This window comes from Hordeum vulgare, chromosome 2H, assembly GCF_904849725.1.
Source record: "Hordeum vulgare subsp. vulgare chromosome 2H, MorexV3_pseudomolecules_assembly, whole genome shotgun sequence".
Taxonomy (NCBI): Eukaryota; Viridiplantae; Streptophyta; class Magnoliopsida; order Poales; family Poaceae; genus Hordeum; species Hordeum vulgare.
In genome coordinates this window covers 137,226,436-137,247,568 of record NC_058519.1, presented here as the reverse complement: position 1 = coordinate 137,247,568, position 21,133 = coordinate 137,226,436, and positions in this window count along the sequence as shown.

Here is a 21,133-nt window from a genome sequence, read left to right as displayed (position 1 = left end):
TGCACTATTAAGGGATAATCCAAGAAGCACTTTGTTGCTCTCTTGGAACAACTGTGTGAGGCCAATGACCTCATCGAGTCTCGTGAGGAGATCATCTCCGAGCTTTAGGGACACAGTCGTGACTATGCCGATGAAATTGCTGAATTATCTATTTCTCTAGAAAAGGAGCGCACTCTTCGTTTGGCTCTTGAGGAGTCATACAATGATGACTACGCTAAAATGCAAAACAAATTAGATCATGATACTGTTCTTACTCGTATGCTTAAGTCTGAGAAGTATGCTCTTGGGGTTGTCCATGACAGACTCAAAGTGGAGTTTGACACACTTGACAAGGCTCACAAGGTCTTGAAAGGTGTTCATTTCTCTCTGAAGAGTCTCATGATCAACTCCAAGCAAAGCTTACCAAGGAGATCTCTACTTGTCCTCCATTTGTATTAATTGATAATGCTTGTACAACTAATCCTTGTTGTGAGCATGTACATCTTGTGGAGGAAAATGCCAAGTTAAAGGAGAAACTTGAGAAGGGCCTTGTGACATGCATACAAGGTGAGAAGATCCTGAACAACCTCTTGAGCACTCAAAAATGTGTTGTAGGAAAGGAGGGACTTGGACTTACCTCCAAGTCAAAAGGAAAAAGGAGGAACAGGAACAAACGATCCCCTACCCTCATGGACATCTTCGTCAAAGAGGGCGTAGGGACTCAGGAGGTGAACAGGAACAAGGTGGACGATGGTAACGTCAAGAAGGGCAAAACCATTCCTACTAACACAGCCGACAAACTCAATTCTTCTTATGTCTTATGTCGTGCTAGTGATGGGCATGTTTATGCCAGATTTGTTGGTTCCTACTATGAGTCCATTGAATGGGCTATCTGGGTTCCTAAGACCCTTGTCTCTAACATGAAAGGACCCATTAAAAAATGGGTACCTATAACCAAGCCTTGATCTATTGCAGGAGTTTGCTTTCGGTGGGGTGTCATGGTTGCTCGATAGTGGAGAAAAAAATCATATGACTGGAAGCAAGGACTTAGTGGTGGATGTGCATCCTTATCCATCTATGCCCACCCATGTCCAATTCGCCGATGCATCCTCGTCAAAGGTATTGGGATTTGGTAAGGTGGTCATCCCTCAAGAGTTATCTATTGAGAAGGTCATGCTTGTTGAGTCTCTTGCCTACAATTTACTTTCGGTTCGTCAACTTGCAATTATGGGTTTTTCCACATTCTTTAATCTTGATACTGTGGTCCTCCTGTGGAGCAAGACTCTTAAAGTAGCCTATGTTGGATATGTCGAAAATGGTCTTTATGTGGTGAACTTCTTAAAGCGACCCACTAAGACCGCGACGTGTTTAATGGCTAAAGTTGATGTGGGCTGGCTTTGGCATCGCCGACTAGCTCATGTCAATATGAGATGTTTGCAAAGTCTTCTAACAGGGGACCATGTTCGTGGACTAACAAATGTGAGTTTTGCTAGAGATCGTGCTTGTAGTGCCTGCATTGAAGGAAAGATTCATGAAACTGCTCATCGTCCAACAACTCTCATTTACACTAAGAGGCCATTAGAGCTCCTCCATATGGATATTTTCGTCCCTCCGTCATTTGATAGTCTTGGTGGCAGAAAGTACTGCTTGGTGGTTGTTGATGACTACTCAAGATACACATGGGTATATTTCTTCAAAAGGAAGAGTGAGACTCAACAAACTGTCATCAACTTTGCTAATGAAGCTCAACATCAACATGAAGCAAAGATCTTGATGATTAGAAGTGACAACGGCACCAAGTTCAAGAACTACACCTTGGATGAGTTTCTAGGTGATGAGGGAATAAAACATCAATATTCAGCACCATATACCCCTCAACAAAATGGCGTGGCAGAAAGGAAGAACCGGACATTGATGGACGCTGCAAGAACAATGACGGCGGAATTCAAATCTCCATATAACTTTTGGGCAGAGGCCATCAACACAGCATGTCATGCGTCCAATCGGCTCTATATCCGCAAAGGCTTGAACAAGACTCCATATGAGATTCTCACTGGAAACAAACCCAATCTCAAGTACTTACGGGTATTCGGTTGTAAGTGTTTCATTCTCAAGAAAGGTGCATGTTTAGCTAAATTTGATTCTAGAACACATGAGGGCATCTTTGTTGGTTATGCTACAAACTCTCATGCTTACCGTGCCTCAACAAGTGCACCTGACTCATTGAGGAGACGTGTAACATGGAGTTTGATGAAAATAATGGCTCCCAAGTGGAGCAAACTGGTCTTTGTGATGTAGGTGATGAAATTCCTCCCCAAGCCATAAGAAGAATGGGGATTGGCCAAATACTCCCCATTGAGGAACCCCTTGTGGCCGAAGGAGAAGGACAATGCTCTACTCAAGTGGAGCCATCACCCCCACAAGCCCCACATGCTTCCGATGAACAAAGAGAAGACTCTCAACAAGATGAACAAGCTCAAGATCAAGATAAATTGCCCAACAATGATGATGTGTCCCATCATACTCAAGCACTTACCCAAGGTTCTGAACCTGCTCATGATCAAGATCAAGTGCAACCACAAGATCCAAACCAAGTAGAAGCAAAAGATCAAGATCAAGAGAAATCACAAGTACAAGGACAAACAAGTGAACCTGCTCAAGTCGAAAGTCAAGATGATCAGGATACTGTCTCACAATTCCCTTGTTCAGCACCAACAACCGGTGCCAAGGGAGGCTCAAGACGCAAGGGCAAGGAAAGTAAACAAGTCGATGCTCCCTAGTTATCCAATGAAGAACTCTTGGAGCGTCGAGCAGCCAAGATTGCGAACAAGCTGAGAGTCAAGTCACATCTTATGAAGAATGTACTTGGCAGTTTAAAAAGGGGAGTATCCACCCGTCAACAGATTTGGAATTATTGTGAGCATCATGCGTTTGTTTCGTATTGTGAACCTCAACAGTTACAGGAATCACTCGATGATGAGGATTGGCTGATGGCCATGCATGAAGAACTTAACAACTTCGAGCGTAACAAGTCTGGGATTTAGTGCCAATACCAACGGAGGAACATAATGTCATCGGGACCAAATGGATATTCAAAAACAAGCAAGATGACAATGGGATTGTGATTCGAAACAAGGCAAGATTGGTGTCTCAAGGCTACTCCCAAGTCGAGGGTATCGACTACGGTGAAACCTTTGCCCCTGTTGCTCGTCTAGAATCTATTCACATGTTGCTTACATTTTCTTCTCATCATAATTTCAAATTACAGCAAATGGATGTGAAAAGTGCCTTTCTTAATGGTCCTTTAAATGAGTTGGTCTATGTCAAACAACCCCCGGGATTCGAACATCCCAAGCTCCCCAATCATGTGTACAAACTTAATAAGGCACTCTATGGTCTTAAACGAGCCCCACGTGCGTGGTATGAGTATCTTACAGAGTTGTTACAAGATCGTGGGTTTGAAATTGGGAAGATAGATCCCACTCTTTTTACTAGGAGGGTTAAAGGGGATTTGTTCATATGCCAACTATATGTTGATGATATTATCTTTGGTTCACCTAACATTTCCTTCAATGAAGAATTTGCTGCACTAATGACCGAGAAATTTGAGATTTCCATGATGGGAGAGTTGAAGTTCTTCCTCGGCTTCGAGATTAAAAAAGGCCTAGAAGGGACCTTCATCAAACAAGCCAAGTACACTCAATACATGCTCAAACGGTTTGAGCTTGAAGATGTCAAGCCGGTCAAGTTCCCGATGCCAACAAGATGCAAGCTTGACAGTGATCCCAATGGTAAAGCAGTGGATCAAAAGGTATATCGCTCCATGATTGGATCCCTCCTTTACCTTTGTGCATATAGACCAGATATTATGTTGAGTGTAGGGATATGTGCACGGTTTCAATCCGCACCAAAACAAAGTCATTATATGGCTGTTAAGCGAATCTTTCGATATTTGTCTCATACCCCAAACTTTGGCCTATGGTATCCCAAAGGAGCAAACTTCAACCTAGTATGCTATTCTGACTCAGATTGGGCAGGAGATTGTGTGGAGAGGAAGTCAACTTCTGGAGGATGCCAATTCCTTGGTCACTCACTGGTAAGTTGGTCTTCAAAGAAGCAGAATTGTGTCTCACTATCATCCACCGAAGCTGAGTATGTGGCAGCTGCAAGTTGTTGTGCACAATTTCTATGGATGAGACAAACTTTAAAGGATTATGGTGTCACTTGTGACAAAGTGCCTCTTCTTTGTGACAATCAAAGTGCTATCAAGATTTCCCTCAACCCAGTGCAACATAGCAAGCCAAGCATATTGATATTCTCCATCACTTCATTCGTGAACATATCAAGCTAGGTGATATTGAGGTTCACTTCATCCACACTGAAGAGCAACTTGCAGATATTTTCACTAAGCCCCTAGATGAAGCAAGGTTCCGGGAGTTAAGGCATGAGCTAAATATCATTGATTCAAGTAAGGTGGATTGAAGCTAGGCACGTTGCACCTTACTATGCATTCTATCTTGTTCTAGATGTAGGCATGGACGTAGGGGGAGTGTTGTTCTCTCAATGAACTCTTCCTCCCCCCCCCATTATGCATAAATTGATCTAGTCTCTCACTTTAGCCATTACCAAATGGCACTTGTGCTTCAAAGACGAGCGTTGGTCATGAACCCAAGGATAATTCTTCGCGGTGTCATACCTTTGTCTCAAACATAGGTGGCCTCGGCTACCGCCCCCACCTTTCTCTCATATGGAAGAAAGGATACAAAATGACAAGTCAGTATATCTTGCTGGTGCTATCTTCTTATTTTCACTAACTTGTCATTTGCCCACGTCTTTCTCATCTCCTATGTCTCGTTGTGACATTTGCAGCGGTACTACCGCCAGGGGTAGCGGTACGACCGCCAGGACCCCAGTGGTACTACCGCCAGGGGTAGCGGTACTACCGCCAGGACCCCAACGGTACTACCGCTAGGGATAGCGATACTACCGCCAGGACCCCAGTCTACCACGATCTAACTAGGACTTTTTAGGGTTGTCTCAAGGGGGAGCGGTACTACCGCCAGGACCCCGGCGGTACTACCGCTGCAGCCAGCGGTACTACCGCCAGGTAGCGGTACTACAACCAGGACCACAACGGTACTACCGCTGGCCCGTACCCCTTGGGCTATATAAAGGAGGGGGAGCCCGTTTTTCCTGCCTCTTTCTTCTTCCTCGTGGCTCCTCCCTCCCCAACCCCAAACTCCCCCTATTTGGATCTCTATCCGTGGAGCCCCTTCTCTCTGTTGAGTTGGAGGGTTTGCTCCACTTCTCCTTCCTCCACCAAGTGCCATGGACTCCGGTAAAGCTCCTCCCTCTATTCTCTTGGTTGATGTTTTCTTGTTCTAGGGTTAGGAGCATTGGTGATTTGGATCCATATCTATGGTATTGTGCTTTGTTCTTGGATGGCATGAAGGAGATATTCGAGGGGAGTGTAGGTTCTATGATTCATTGCCTTTATATTGCCATGCCCTAGGTTCTTCATGTTTTAGATCAAGCACTTCTTCTATTTTGGATTAGATCTAAAACTTGAATTCTCTTGACTAGGCATGTCTTTATTTAGATGATTCTTGTGATCCTCATGTGTTTAGGGCTGTGGTGGTGTTTTTAGTGATTATACACAGTACCCATGGCCCTCGTAAATCCAATCTAGCCGTTTCTATGGGTCCTTTTTCATATTCAGATCTAAAAGTCAACCCCTAGCGGTACTACCGCCTGGGGTAGCGGTACTACCGCTAGGACCCCAGCGGTACTACCGCCATGGGTAGCGGTACTACCGCTCGGACCCCATCGGTACTACCGCCAGGGGTAGCGGTACTACCGCCAGGGGGATATTCCTTTTCTTCTTTTCATTTGCTTGGCAATGTGAGTTTACTTTTACGCCTCTTTTTGTTCATTGCCTTGACTCCTTCTGTCGCTCTTTTTCGGTGTGTGTCTTGTGTGCCACAGGTGGTGCTCGCCGCTTGAACCCCCCACGGGACACCCAGTCGAAATATTATCGCAATCCAGAGGCTCTAGAGGGCTCCTCCACTTCTGGTCTGCAACCCAAAAAGAAGTCCTTCAAGAAGGCAGCTCACAGGGACAAGGGGGTCAACGTTCGCATTATGCCCCCTAAGGACTTTCTGCGGTTCCGCACGAAAAATCACTATCTCCAAGAGAAGTCTGTGATCAAGGATGTCGAGCATGTTTGGTCAACGGATCACTGCGGGATCTATCGCAACATCATCAAGCATTTCAAGAAGAGTTTTGTTCCAGCTCGGTGGATTGACTTGGCTCACCTTCAGCAGAACCTGGATTACATTGGTGGCACTCTCTCTTTGATTGAGAAGCTTGGCATTAAGGAGATCATCTCCTTCAAGAAAGACTTTCATCCAGATGTTGTCGCCCAGTTCTATTTCACGGTTCACTTCTCGCCTGATGACGAGCGCACCCTGGTTTGGATGACTGGTACTCAGAAGATGACAGGTTCCTAGCGTGAATTCATGGAATTTCTCAAGGTCAACTTTCAGGGAGCTGACACTCTGATTGGGTCGCGTCCTCATGCTGTAGCTTCCACTGATAGGGCCCCCGCCAAGGACAGGCTGCAGCAACTTTATGTGAAGAAAGGTGTGCTCCCCAAGCATCTAGATATCATGCATCGGATCATCTGCAACACCCTCTTTCCTCGCATTGGCAACATCGACGAGGTGCGCGGTTCTCTGGCTGAGATGCTTCTGCTTTGTGAGGAGGCTATGACTAAGGAGTCTGCCCCTCTCGATATTTCTGACGTGATGTTCACTGAGCTCTGGAACTGCATCATGATGCGGAAGGTTCCCATCTACGGGCCCTACTTGTTTGCCTATATTCTCCAGAAGTGGCACGACACCTATCCGCTTGAGGAGTTCCACCTTCAGGCTAATTACTTTGTGCACGATCCTATCAGGCTCCGCATCAAGGACAAATGGGACAACCCATCAGCTTCATCTCAGCACATGGACACTGACACAGAGACTGCTGCTGACAGAGGCACCGCTTCTCAGTCCCGCTCTTCTGCTATGCCATGTTGGGCAGTGAAACTGCAGGATAAAATGAAGACTCTCTTCTGCATGCAGGCTAAGGGATAGTATCACACTCATGTGGCCTAGAAGGAGAACCCTCAGAGGCACAAGCGTGTTCTGAGGACACTTGATGTTGAGATCTCCAGCGGCTCAGAGGACGACATCACTCCAGAGTCTGCTTGGATGCGGGCTCAAGGTTATCAGTGGTCTGATGCAGAGGAGGAGGAGGACAATGAGGAGGAGCAGGACGATCCGGATGCCACGAATGGGTCTGGGGATGATGAGGATGAGGAGTGACCACCTGTTACTTTAGGTGTGCCCCTTTTTGGTGGCTTATGCCAAAGGGGGAGAGAGAGTCTAGGAGCTGGATTTGAGAGTTGAACTTTGCTTAGCTTTGCTTATCTTTCGTGTTTGCTTTGAACTTGGTTTGCTTCTATTTGCTATCTTTGCTTTGTGTGATGTGAGACTTGAACTAGTGTGAGATTTATTTCCATCATATGTTGTGAGTCATATGCTCCTTATTTTTATATATCTCTACCTTTTTTTGTTCACATGTTATTCACTGTGCAAATCCGGTATTGTCATCAATCCACAAAAAAGGGGGAGATTGTTAGGGCATAGTTTATTCCTAAGTAATTTTTGTGATTGATGACAGTACCGCAAAAGACTAATCGTGTGTGTTAAAATTTTAGATAACACATTCCAACGTCACAAGTCGACTCGCCCCCTCTTTCCATGGAACAGAAGATCGGTGTACTCTACGATTCTCTTTCTTTGAGTCATAGGAACGCCATACTATTAAGAGGGGATCCATAGTGGAAAAGTTTGGGTGGAATTAATTTTGCACGCACACACTTTATCTCCTTTCCCCTTGCCTGCAACTTTGGAGTGGCTCCCGCCTTAGCGTTTATCTCATCTGAGCAAATGATCCCTCAACGGTAGTACCGTTGTGCCTAGCGGTAGTACCGCTAGCCCTAGCGGTAGTACCGCTGGAGTGCTAGCGGTAGTACCGCTGCAGCCAGCGGTAGTACCGATAGCTGACGGTAGTACCGCCCCTGGTTAGTGTTAGTACCCCTCCAGGAGCTTAGTACCGCCTTCCTAGCGGTTGTACTTTGACGAACCTTCTCGCGAAGACTTTCTCGGCGGTGGTTGGCCCGGTAGTGCTTATGCACTACCATGGGCCCAGCGGTAGTACCGCTAGAGTGCGAGCGGTAGTACCGCTGCATCCAGCGGTAGTACCGCTAGGCACGGGCTGTGAGTGGGAAAACGGTTGGATTTTGCCCCCACTATATAAGGGGTTCTTCTAGCTCTGGAACCTGAGCTCTTACCCTCCCAATCTCCATTGTTGCTCCCTAAGCTCAAAAGTGCCCGATCTCTCTCCCTAGCCAATCAAACGTGATGATTCTTTAGGGATTGGTTGAGAAGGCCTAGATCTGCACTTCCACCAAGAGAAAAGTTGATTCCCCCACCAATCCCTTGCGGATCTTGTTACTCTTGGGTGTTTGAGCATCCCAGATGGTTGAGGTCACCTCGAAGCCACATTCCATTGTGGTGAAGCTTCGTGGTCTTGTTGGGAGCCTCCAAGCTTTGTGTGGAGTTTGCCCCAACCTTGTTTGTAAAGGTTCGGTCGCCGCCTTCAAGGGCACCTATAGTGGAATCACGGTACCTTGCATCGTGCGAGGGCGTGAGGAGAATATGGTGGCCTTAGTGGCTTATTGGGGAGCATTGTGCCTCCACACCGCTCCAACGGAGACGTACTTCCTGTCAAAGGGAAGGAACTTCGGTAACACATCCTCGTCTTCATTGGTTCCACTTGTGGTTATCTCTAACCTTTACTTTGTGTATGCTTATGTTGTTGTCTATCTCTTACTTGTCTTAGTATCTCTTGTTGTTAGCTTCATTACGGTTCACCCCATTGTTGTTATTTTTGCGAACCCATATGTTGTTTACCCTAACTTGTTAAGATTAATTAGAAAAGTGGTCGTTGCCTATTCACCCCCCCTCTAGTCAACCATATCGATCCTTTCAATTGGTCTAGGAGAGGTGAGAGGAGTGTCTTGCGCTAGAGCTGCTAGCATACATTTTCCCGTGCTTTGGTACTTCTCACTATTTGTGGGAAAATGTTTGATTGGTCGTGGGAAAGCTGGGTCCCTTAGCTCCCCAGATCTTGCGGTCTTGAGCGAAGCCCTTTATAATGATAAAATTTATAGCTTGGGCACTATAGTATCTCAACGGTTGAACATGAACCGTTCTAAAGGCGATGTCTATGGAGGTATCTATGCTACTCGTCTTGCTAGACACTTTGAAATACCTATTAGACTGGACGAGGAAGAGGAGATTCTTGTTCCCGAGAGATATCTAGATTATGATAGCATGGTTCGCCATGACTTTCTTGATAGATATATAAACAGAAGGATGATCGATAACCTGGTATTTAGTCAGGGTACTCGTGAGATTATTACTTTGCCTGCCCTTCTTTGTTCAATCTTCATGCAGGCAGGTACATTCTTATGCCCTCGGACATCTATACATATCGGGGCATAGCCCAACCATAGGTGCCCGTACCCGAGCCACCAGTCGAGTACCAGACGCCAGTTTATCAATGGGAGCCAGAGGAGCTCACACAACAATGGCATCCTCAGTCCACTCCGGAGTACCCCGGAGCTTGTTATTTCCATCCTTGGGAGTAGACCAACCTAGGCCAAAAGCCTAAGCTTGGGGGAGTACGTGTTTCTCATCGACTTTATATTCTTGCTTATGCTTTCACTTTGTTAGTCGGTGTTCACACTTTGCCACTGTATCATCCATGCTAGTTTATTTCTTTTTCTAGTTTTTCTTTTTGTGTGTCTGTCTAGTTTTAAAAAACCCAAAAAGATTTTCTTTTCTTATTTTTCTTGTTGGGAGCTTTCCCGTGTAAATAGTTTTCTTTTTCTTTGGGTCAAGGTAGAAGACCATGGTTACAATGTTTAGTGGCTCTCGCATGCATATCTGTTTATCTGTTAAAGAGCCATATTACTTTGTCTTCTCCTTTGTGTTTTCTTGCAGATGCCAGCTTAGTCCAATGCACGAGCACGCTTATTATTGTTCACATCGTTTGGTCGTGCAAGTGAAAGGCAATAATGACGATATATGATGAAGTGACTGAGCCTGGAAAAGCTGGTATGAACTCGATCTATTTTGTTTTTGTAAATATGACTAGCTCATCGTTCGTGATTCAACTTTGTTGTGAGAGAAACATGTTTGCAATGACAACTTAGAGATCATAGTTTCTGATGTCATGCTTAATTACCTAGGAGCTTATAATGGTTTTCCTTGGATGCCAACATGAATTTTGAGATGACTATGATGTAGAGTGATAGGATGGTATCATCCTTTGAATGATTCAAGTGGCTTGACTTGGCGCATGTTTACGCATGTAGTTGAAACAAAATCAACATAGCATCTATGATATTCATGTTCATGGTGATTTATGTCCTACTCATGCTTGCACTGAATGTTAGTTAATCTCAATGCATTTTGATGACTGTTGTCGCTCTCTAGTTGGTCGCTTCCCAGTCTTTTGCTAGCCTTCACATGTACTAAGCGAGAATACTGCTTGTGCATCCACTTCCATAAACCCAAAGTTGTTCCATATGAGTCCACCATACCTACGTATATGCGGTATCTACCTACCGTTCCAAGTAAATTTGCATGTGTCACTCTCTAAATCTTCAAGAAATAATGTATTTTGCATGCCCGAACCGCTCATGTGGTGACAGGGGGCTATCGGTATCTTCCATGCTAGGCGTGTTATCCTCGATATATGTTTATTCACTATCATTCACGAGAAAGGGACAGGTAATTGGAATGCCCAGTTCCATGCTCCAATTGAAAAGATAATTGCAAACAAAACTCCCCCTGGATTGATGTTGTTATGGATGGCACCCGAGGATTCGGCTAGTCGTGGAGTGTGATTCATCGGTGGTGGGGGAGTCAAAACTTTACTTTTCTGTTTGGGAACCGCCTATAGCATGTGTAGGGTGGAAGATGGTGAAAACTCTTGGTCATTGCGTTGACAATGAAAGCATGCCACCCAAAATTATTATCTCCGTTTTCAAAGCTTGAGCTCTAGCACCTCTGCAAATCAATGCTTCCCTCTGCGAAGGGCCTGTCTATTTATGTTCCTGTTGAGTCATCCTCCTCTTATAAAAGCACCAATTAGAGAGCACCTCTGTCATTTTTATGCTTTGCTTGTAACTATGTTGAGTATGACTATGACTGGATCTTCTTTGTCATGAATTACAATGTTTAGTCAGCCCTTGGTCTTTGAAGGTGCTCTACATTTATGTTTTGCGGTCTCAGAAAGAGCTAGCGAGATACCATCTATTCGTACTGCTTCATGATAGTTTTGATTGAAGTGTTGACATTTGAGACTTATTATTATTTGCTCGCTAGTTGATTATGCCATTGATATGATTTTACCGTGAAACCTAGATGTCATTTGCTTATGTGGTTTGCTTGTGATCTTGCTGAAATTCTGGATATGAGTCAGACATAGTTGCAACAACAAGATCAAACATAGTTCGTAAAAGTTTTTCTTTTTGTCTCTTTCAGTTTGTCAACTGAATTGCTTGAGGACAAGCAAGGCTTTAAGCTTGGGGGGAGTTGATACGTCTCCTTCATATCTACTTTTCCGAACTCTTTTGCCCTTGTTTTGGACTCTAATTTGCATGATTTGAATGGAACTAACCCAGACTAACACTGTTTTCAACAGAATTGCCATGGTGTTGTTTTTGCGCAGAAATAAAAGTTCTCAGAATGACCTGAAAATTTATGGAGAATTTTTGTGGAATATATAAAAAATACCGGCGCAAGAATCAATGGAGGAAGTGGAGCTGTGAACCCACAAGCTCACCAGGCACACCCCCTAGCCGCGCGTGGCAGGCTTGTGGGGCCCACAACGCTCCACCGCCTTCAAATGCAACTCTATTTAGTTGTTTCGTCCAGAAAAAAAATCAAAGAGAAGAGTTCATCGCGTTTTACGATATGGAGGCGCCGCCACCTCCTGTTCTTCCTCTGGAGGGCAGATTTGGAGTCTGTTCTGGGCTCCGGAGAGGGGAAATCGTCGCCATCGTCATCACCAACCTTCCTTCATCGCCAATTCCATGATGCTCTTCACCTTTCGTGAGTAATCTCATCATAGGCTTGCTGGACGGTGATGGGCTGGATGAGATCTATCATGTACTCGAGTTAGTTTTGACGGGGATTGATCCCTAGTATCCAATATGTTCTGAGATTGATGTTGCTACCACTTTGCCATGCTTAATGATTGTCACTAGGGCCCAAGTGCCATGATTTCAGAACCGAACCTGTTATGTTGTCGCCAATATATGTGTGTTCTTGTTCCTAGCTTGCAACTTGTAGTCACCTACTATCTGTTATGACCCGGCAACCCCGGAGTGACAATAGCCAAAACCACTCCCGGAGATGACCATAGTATGAGGAGTTCATGTATTCACCAAGTGTTCATGCGTTGGTCCGATTCTTTATTAAAAGGAGAACCTTAATATCATGTAGTTTCCATTAGGACCCCTTTGCCATGGGAGGGATGGACAATAGATGTCATGCAAGTTCTTTTCCCTAAGCACGTATGACTACATACGGAATACATGCCTACATTAGATTGACGAACTGGAGCTAGTTACATATCTCTCCGTGTTATAACAGTTGCATGATGAATAACATCCGGCATAATCATCCATCACCGATCCAATGCCTACTAATTTTTCCTACTGGTCCTTGCTACGCTACTTTGCCGCTACTGCTATCACTGCTGCTACTGTATCTATGTTGCTACTGCTGCTACTTTGGTGCTGCTGATGTCACTTTGCTGCTACTCGTTACTCTTGCTATTGTTGCTACCATACTACCTTGCTACTGATACTTTGCTGCAAATACTAAATCTTTCAGGTGTGGTTGGATTGACAACTCAACTGCTAATCCTTGAGAATATTCTTTCGCTTCCCCTTGAGTCGAATCAATAAATTTGGGTTGAATACTCTACACTCGAAAACTATTGTGATCCCCTATACTTGTGGGTTATCAGTCTCCACCTCGCCCCACAAACAAAGAAGGAGCTACTCAGGAGGAGCTTTGGAAGGGACCGACGCCAACCCACGAGCTAAGTACCTCGCAGGCCCAGACGCGGGCCATCCAGTTTCACGTCGAACCAAGAACGAATTAAAAACACGCGTACTAACGAAAGGATGCAGGGACGAAGGACTAAGTTGCAACAAGTAACGAGGCCAGCGACCAAACATGCCGCGGCACGAACGATGCCTCGGGAGGATTGGACCTCCTGAGGGCCCTGACCGCCATTGCCCGAGAGCAATGGCTCGGTTAGTGACGGGCCCTAAGCAAGGAAGCGAAGCCACAACGACTACCAACGATCAAGCCATCGATTCAAGAGCGAAAGGAAAAAAGGGTGAACTGCGAAGGTAACATGCATAAGTCTAACGCACGACAGGGCATAGTTCATGATCCAATATAACATGGGTAGGAAAACAGAAGTTGGGATGCACCTAGGGGGAGAGACCGCCGTCACCACCCTTGGCGCCGGCAGGCTCGGCGTCGGAGCCCTCCTCCTCAACGGAGACGGGCACCCGGACGTACTGCTCCACCACGGCGTCCATGCACGGGCGCACTTCGTCCCGGAGAAGACGCTGGGACTTTGCAGGCACTGGCTCGACGACGTGTTGTAGATCAAGCTGCGGGACAAGGCGACGCAGGTTGGAAAAGATGAGCGTCAAGGCAAGGCCTAGAAGCTCACGCGTGTCGGGGGCGTTGTCCTCCTCCACGCGGGAGACACATGCCTCCAGCATCTCCACCCCCTTCTGGAACAAGGTGAGGTAGCCCCCATCACTGCTCACCCTTGGCAGCGCTGGGGCATCCCCCACTAATCGGTGTGTCGCGCCTGCCGCCCGGCCGGCTATGCCCACGAACTGCTTGGCGTGCTTGGACTCCATCATCCGGGCGTATGCTGCCCCGTCCTGGGCGGCCTGAACGGCGTTGGCCGCCTCCTAGACCTCCCTCTGCAGCTACGCCAACTCCGTCTTGGCCTCCGCTTCGCCCTGGCGGGCGGCCTCGACACTCTCGAGTTGGCCCCGCAGCCCCTCCGTCTCCTCCTGAAGCTCGCCGAGCTTGAGCTTCTTAGCAGCGGGCGTTCTAGAGAAGAGGGAAAATCAACCACCAAGTAGCAGACGAGACAACAAGGAAAGGAGGTGCAGGTGAGGTACTTACTCATCACTCAGGGACCAACGGCGGCGGACGCACGGTGACCCTGAGGGCCCTCTGCCGCTACTCCCGGGGACAGATGAGGGCGCGGACTGAGGCACGCGTTTCCCCTTGCCGGGATCGCCTCTGGGAGATGCCATGGAAAACGAAGAAACGAAGGGGAGAAGAGGCTTTCTCGGCGGAGCAGAGGAAGCAAGGAGGAAATTCAAGATCACAGTGCCTCCCCCTTGCTAGGGGCGGGGCAGATTTATAGGTGAACCGCGGCCACCAAGCGTCGTGGGAGCGCGAGCGTTGTGCGCCCCTCGGGTGCCGTGGGGTGGGCTAGTAGGCGCGTTGCCGCCCACGTCGCATCACGTGACAACCGAGCGATCACGTCCGTGAGGGCCGTTGGACGTGGGCTGGCCGTGCCGATGCCATTCAATGAGCAACAATGATGGCCGACGCGACTCTTGGGATTGTGCCATCATGGTTTGGTGCGCCCCGGACGCCTCGGGGAGCGAGAGCATCGCCGCATGCCGGCTGGACATGTGTGCCACCTGGCCCGCATGCAATTAGGGCCCGCGACGCTTCAGGCCGCCCTCAAGGCTTCGTCGAGAAGCCAGCCCGGGCGCGCCTTCGGCCCAGGGGCTACTATCGGCGTTCTTAGAATGGGGGTACCTAGACCTGCCTGCCTGTGGCCCAGGGCTGGCCCACTTCACCAAGCAAGCATGATCAGGCGTGGTACCACTCAAGGCAAAGCCCTCGCGAGGGGCCAAGCCTCGGGAGGGGGAACGACATCAAGACCTGCAGGGGGCCTCATCAGGACCCCTCCGGAGCGGAGGATATTCCGAGGCAAGGCCCAGCCTCAGGAGTCAAGGAGGACGCAGGGGGAGGATAGGCGAGCAGCAGACAGCAGGGCGGAGCAGTTTCCCCTTTAGTGCAATGGGTGCAAGGACGTACCGGGGTTCCCAAGGCATCTTCCAAAGATTTCCTTTCTGATGCAACAAAGCCATCGCCGGCGGCCTGCAGGACGGACGTTATTCCTCGACCCGTCCCTGCAGCGTTTGGTAGCCACTTTGTAGGCGAAGACCACCTTTGGGCAGGGGAGCATGTTCCCTTGTTCCCCTTCAAAATTGGCCGTTGCGGGATCCCTTCCCGCCGGAACGATAAGGGAAAAGGACCGGGGCCGCCACTATATATAGAGGGTAGGTTACTTCGTAGAGTAAGAGATCCAGTGATTGCCACAACGACACCACACAAAGGCCACCCAGCTTCCAGAGGCCCTCGAACACTGTACCAGTTCATCCACCAACCTCCACGACAGGCAATCAACCAAAGCAGGAGTAGGGTATTACGCTTTTCAGCGGCCCGAACCTGGGTAAACTTTCATGTTCTGTGTCTTCCTCACCATCGAGTGAGTTCTCCGCCATCTTTCCTAGAAAGAAAATAAGATTGCCTTAAGAGTCCATTATGAGGGCCACTTATGGTTTGAGCAGCAAAAACGACGATACGTGATCCTATCGCTTTTATGCCTAGCTAAGGGCGTTAAACAACAACGCTTGTTGGGAGGCTACCCAATGAATTTATCTTTTTCTTTCTGTTTTGTTGCGTCCACACCATCACAATTCTGTTGTGATTGTGTTTTTTTTTGTTTCCTTTTGTGTTTGAGCCAAGCAAAACCTTTATGACTAGTCTTGGAAATGGTTGTTTGACCCTGCTGGAAAAAGACGGAAACTTTTCGCTCACAAGATGATTTTTCATTTTTATTGAGAAAGAGATTTTGAGTTGATTCGTTTTGCTGCTGGTTGATATGCATTTTTCCTAGGCCTTCGTAATTTTTCAGATTTCAAGCTTGGGAATGCCCAAGGCATACCAAGAAAATCCAAGGACACCAAAAAGCCTAAGCTTGGGGATGCCCCGGGAAGGCATCCCCTCTTTCGTCTTCAATCCATCGGTAACATTAATTGGAGCTATATTTTTATTCACCACATAATATGTCTTTTCTTTTTGTTGTGTCACAATCATCCTTGCTGCACACTTTTTGAGAGAGAGAGACATGCACTCATCGTGATCTTACTAGAATGCTCATAGTGCTTCACTTATATCTTCTGAGCTAGACACTTTTGCTCTATGTGCTTCACTTATATCTTTTAGAGCACGCCAGTGCATGATTTGGTAGTTGGCTTATGCTATGAAAGTAGTCCCAAAAGTGATAGGTACCCAAAGAGGATGCAAAAAACCTCCATCTTCATGTGCATTGAATAGAAATAGAAGTTTTGATTCCTCTCAAATAGTTTTGAGACGTGGATTTGGTAATATTAAGAGCTATGTTAGTAGGGTGTTGTGAATCTAGAAATACTTGTGTTGAAGTTAGTGATTCCCGTAGCATGCACGTATGGTGAACCGCTATGTAAGGAATTCGGATCATAATTGATCTATTGTTTGTCATCCTTTGTGTTGAGGTCGGGATCGCGCGATGGTTAACACCTACCAACCCTTCCCCTAGGAGTATGCGTTACCACTTTGTTTCGATTACTAATAAAAAGTTTCGCAACAAGTATGTGAGTTCTTCATGACTAATGTGAGTCCATGGTATAGATGCACTTTCACCTTCCACCATTGCTAGCTTCTCTAGTGCCGCGCAATTCTCTAGTGCATGACTAATGTGAGTCCATGGTATGTTTGTCGAGATCCGATGAATTGTGGATTTATGATCAGATTATCGATGAATCTTATTTGAGTTTCTTCTGATCTCTCTTATGCATGATTTCATATCCTTGTAATTCTCTTCGAGTTGTGGGTTTTGTCTGGCCAACTAGATTTATGATTCTTGCAATGAGAGAAGTGCTTGGTTTTGGGTTCATACCGTGCGGTGACCTCACCCAGTGACAGAAGGGGTAGCGAGGCACGCATCGTGTTGTTGCCATCAAGGGTAAAAAGATGGGGTTTTCGTCATTGGTTTGAGATTATCCCTCTACATCATGTCATCTTGCTTAAGGCGTTACTCTGTTCATCATGAACTCAATACACTAGATGCATGCTAGATAGCGGTCGATGTGTGGAGTAATAGTAGTAGATGCAGAAAGTATCGGTCTACTTGTCTCGGACGTGATGCCTATACGTATGATCATTGCCTTAGATATCGTCATAACTTTGCGCGGTTCTATCAATTGCTCGACAGTAATTTGTTCACCCACCGTGATATTTGCTATTTTGAGAGAAACCTCTAGTGAACACTATGGCCCCCGGGACTACTCCACACCATATTTTCAGCCTTACACTTTTTACTTGGTTACACTTTTCGCCTTCAGATCTCACTTTTGCAAACAATCTTAAAGGGATTGACAACCCCTTTGAAGCGTTGGGTGCAAGCTTGTTTGTGTTTGCGCAGGTACTCTAGACTTGACGAGAACCTCCTTCTGGATCGATACCTTGGTTCTCAAACTGAGGGAAATACTTACTCCTCCTATGCTGCATCACCCTTTCCTCTTCAAGGAGAAAACCAACGCAAGCCCAATCTCCGTCAACGTGTGAATTTCTGGCGTTGTTGTCTGAGAAGTAGCAGGGGCCGCCATTGTTTCTTCATAGTTTGAAGGTTCACCGTTGTCTAACAACATGATTCCCATCATATGGTTGTCGTACCATTCTGGTGCGGAGCGTACCCTTGTGGACCTTCACGGTTCAGTAGCAACTTGATCCGAAGCTTCATCAACATCATCATTAACTTCCTCTTCAGTTAGCGTTGGTGCCACAATAACAATTTCCCGCGCTGCGCTACTCTCCGGTTCGAGAGGGGGTGTAATTACCTCATCAAGTTCTACTTTCCTCCCACTTACTTCTTTCGAGAGAAACTCTTTCTCTAGAAAGGATCCGTTCTTGGCAACAAAGGTTTTACCTTCGGATCTAAGATAGAAGGTATACCCAATAGTTTCCTTAGGGTATCCTATGAATACGCATTTCTCCGCTTTGGGTTCGAGCTTCTCTGGTTGAAGTTTCTTCACATAAGCATCGCGGCGCCAAACTTTAAGAAACGACAACTTAGGTTTCTTGACAAACCATAGTTCATACGGTGTCGTCTCAACGGATTTAGACGGTGGCCTACTTAAAGTGAATGTTGCAGTTTCTAATGCGTATCCCCAAAATGATAGCGGTAAGTCGGTAAGAGACATCATAGATCGTACCATATCTAATAAAGTGCGATTACGATGTTCAGACACTCCGTTGTGTTGCGGTGAGCCAGGCGGCGTTAGTTGTGAAACGATTCCACACTTCCTTAGGTGTGTGCCAAACTCGTGACTCAAATATTCTCCTCCACGATGAGCTCGTAGACACTTAAGTTTTCTGTCACGTTGATTCTCAACCTCACTCTGAAATTCCTTGAACTTTTCAAACGTCTCAGATTTGTGCTTCATCAAGTAGATATACCCATACCTATTCAAATCATCGGTGAGAGTGAGAACATAACGGTAGCCACCACGAGCTTCAACGTTCATTGGACCACACACATCAGTATGTATTATTTCCAATAAGTCGGTCGCTCTCTCCATTATTCCTGAGAATGGAGTCTTAGTCATCTTGCCCATGAGGTACGGTTCGCATGTGTCAAATGATTCAAAGTCAAGAGACTCTAATAGTCCATCAGTATGGAGCTTCTTCATGCGCTTAACACCGATATGACCAAGGCGGAAGTGCCACAAGTATCTGGGACTATCATTATCAACTTTACATCTTTTGGTACTCACACTATGAATATGTGTAACATCACGATCGAGATTCATCAAGAATAAACCAATCACCAGCGGAGCATGACCATAAAACATATCACTCATATAAATAGAACAACCATTATTCACTGACTTAAATGAGTAGCCGTCTCGCATTAAGCTAGATCCTGATACAATATTGATGCTCAAAGCTGGTACTAAATAACAATTATTAAGGTTTAAAACTAATCCCGACGGTAGATGTAGAGGCAGCGTGCCGACGGCGATCACATCGACCTTGGAGCCATTCCCGACGCGCATCCTCACCTCGTCCTTGGCCAGTCTCCGCTTATTCCGCAGTTCCTATTTTGAGATGCAAATGTGAGCAACAACACCGGTATCAAATACCCAGGAGCTACTACGAGCGCTGGTATGTTACACTTCAATAACATGTATATCATATATACCTTTAACGTTGTCGGCCTTCTTGTCCGCTAAGTACTTGGGGCAGTTTCGCTTCCAGTGACCTTTTCCCTTGCAATAGAAGCACTCAGTATCAGGCTTGGGTCCATTCCTTTTCTTCTTCCCAGTATCTGGCTTACCGGGCGCGGCAACGGCTTTGTCGTCTTTCTTGAAGTTCTTCTTAACCTTGCCCTTCTTGAAACTGGTGGTCTTATTGACCTTCAACACTTGATGCTCTTTCTCGATTTCTACTTCTACAGACTTGAGCATCGAGTACAACTCGGGAATGGTCTTCTCCATCCATGCATGTTGTAGTTCAGCACAAAACCTTTGTATCTTGGTGGGAGAGACTGGAGGATTTTGTCAATTATAGCGTCATCCGGAAGTTTGACTCCAAGTGAAGTCAAACGATCGTGTAACCTAGACATTTTGAGTATGTGCTCACTGACAGAACTGTTCTCCTCCATCTTACAGCTATAGAACTTGTCGGAGAGTTCATATCTCTCGACACGGGCATGAGCTTGACAAACTAGTTTCAGCTCTTGGAACATCTCATATGCACCGTGTTGCTCACAACGCCTCTGGAGCCCCGTTTCCAAACTGTATAACATGCCACACCTAACGAGAGAGTAGTCATCACTCCGTGTTTGCCAGAAGTTCAGAATGTCCTGGGCTGCTGCAGGAGCAGGAGGGTCACCTAGCAGCGCATCAAGGACATAAGCCTTTTTAGCTGCTTCAAGGATGAGCTTCAAGTTGCGGACCCAGTCCGCATAGTTGCTACCATCATCTTTCAGCTTGTCTTTCTCTAGGAATGCGTTGAAATTGAGGTTGACATTGGCCATCTACAATATTTATAAAGACAACTTTTAGACTAAGTTCATGACAATTAAGTTCATTTAATCAAATTAAGTATGAACTCCCACTTAAATCGACATCCCTCTAGTCATCTAAGTGATACATGATCCATGTTGACTAACCCGTGTCCAATCATCACGTGAGACGGACTAGTCGTCATGGTGAGAAACTTCATGTTGATTGTATTCAACCATACGACTCATGTTTGACCTTTCGGTCTCTTGTATTCAAGGTCATGTCTGTACATGCTAAGCTCGTCGAGTCAACCTAAGTGTTTCGCGTGTGTAAATCTGGCTTACACCCGTTGTATGCGAACGTTAGAATCTATCACACCCGATCATCACGTGGCGCTTCGAGACAATGATCCTTCACAACGGTGCACACTTAGGGGAATACGTTCTCGAATTTTTTTAAGAGGGATCATCTTATTATGCTAACGTCGTTCTAAGCAATAATATGAAAAACAAGATAAACATCACATGCAATCATATAGTGACATGATATGGCCATTATCATCTTTGCTCTTTCGATCTCCATCTTCACGTATCACATGATCATAATTGTCACCGGCGTGACACCATGATCTCCATCATCATGATCTCCATCATCGTGTCTCCGTGAAGTCGTCACACCAACTACTACTACCACTACTACTATACCTAACCGTTAGCAATGAAGTAAAAGTAGTAAACACATGGCGTTGCATCTCATACAATAAATTAAGACAACTCCTTTGGCTACTGCCAGTTGTCATACTCATCGGCATGCAAGTCCTGAATCCTATTACAATAACATGATCATCTCATACAT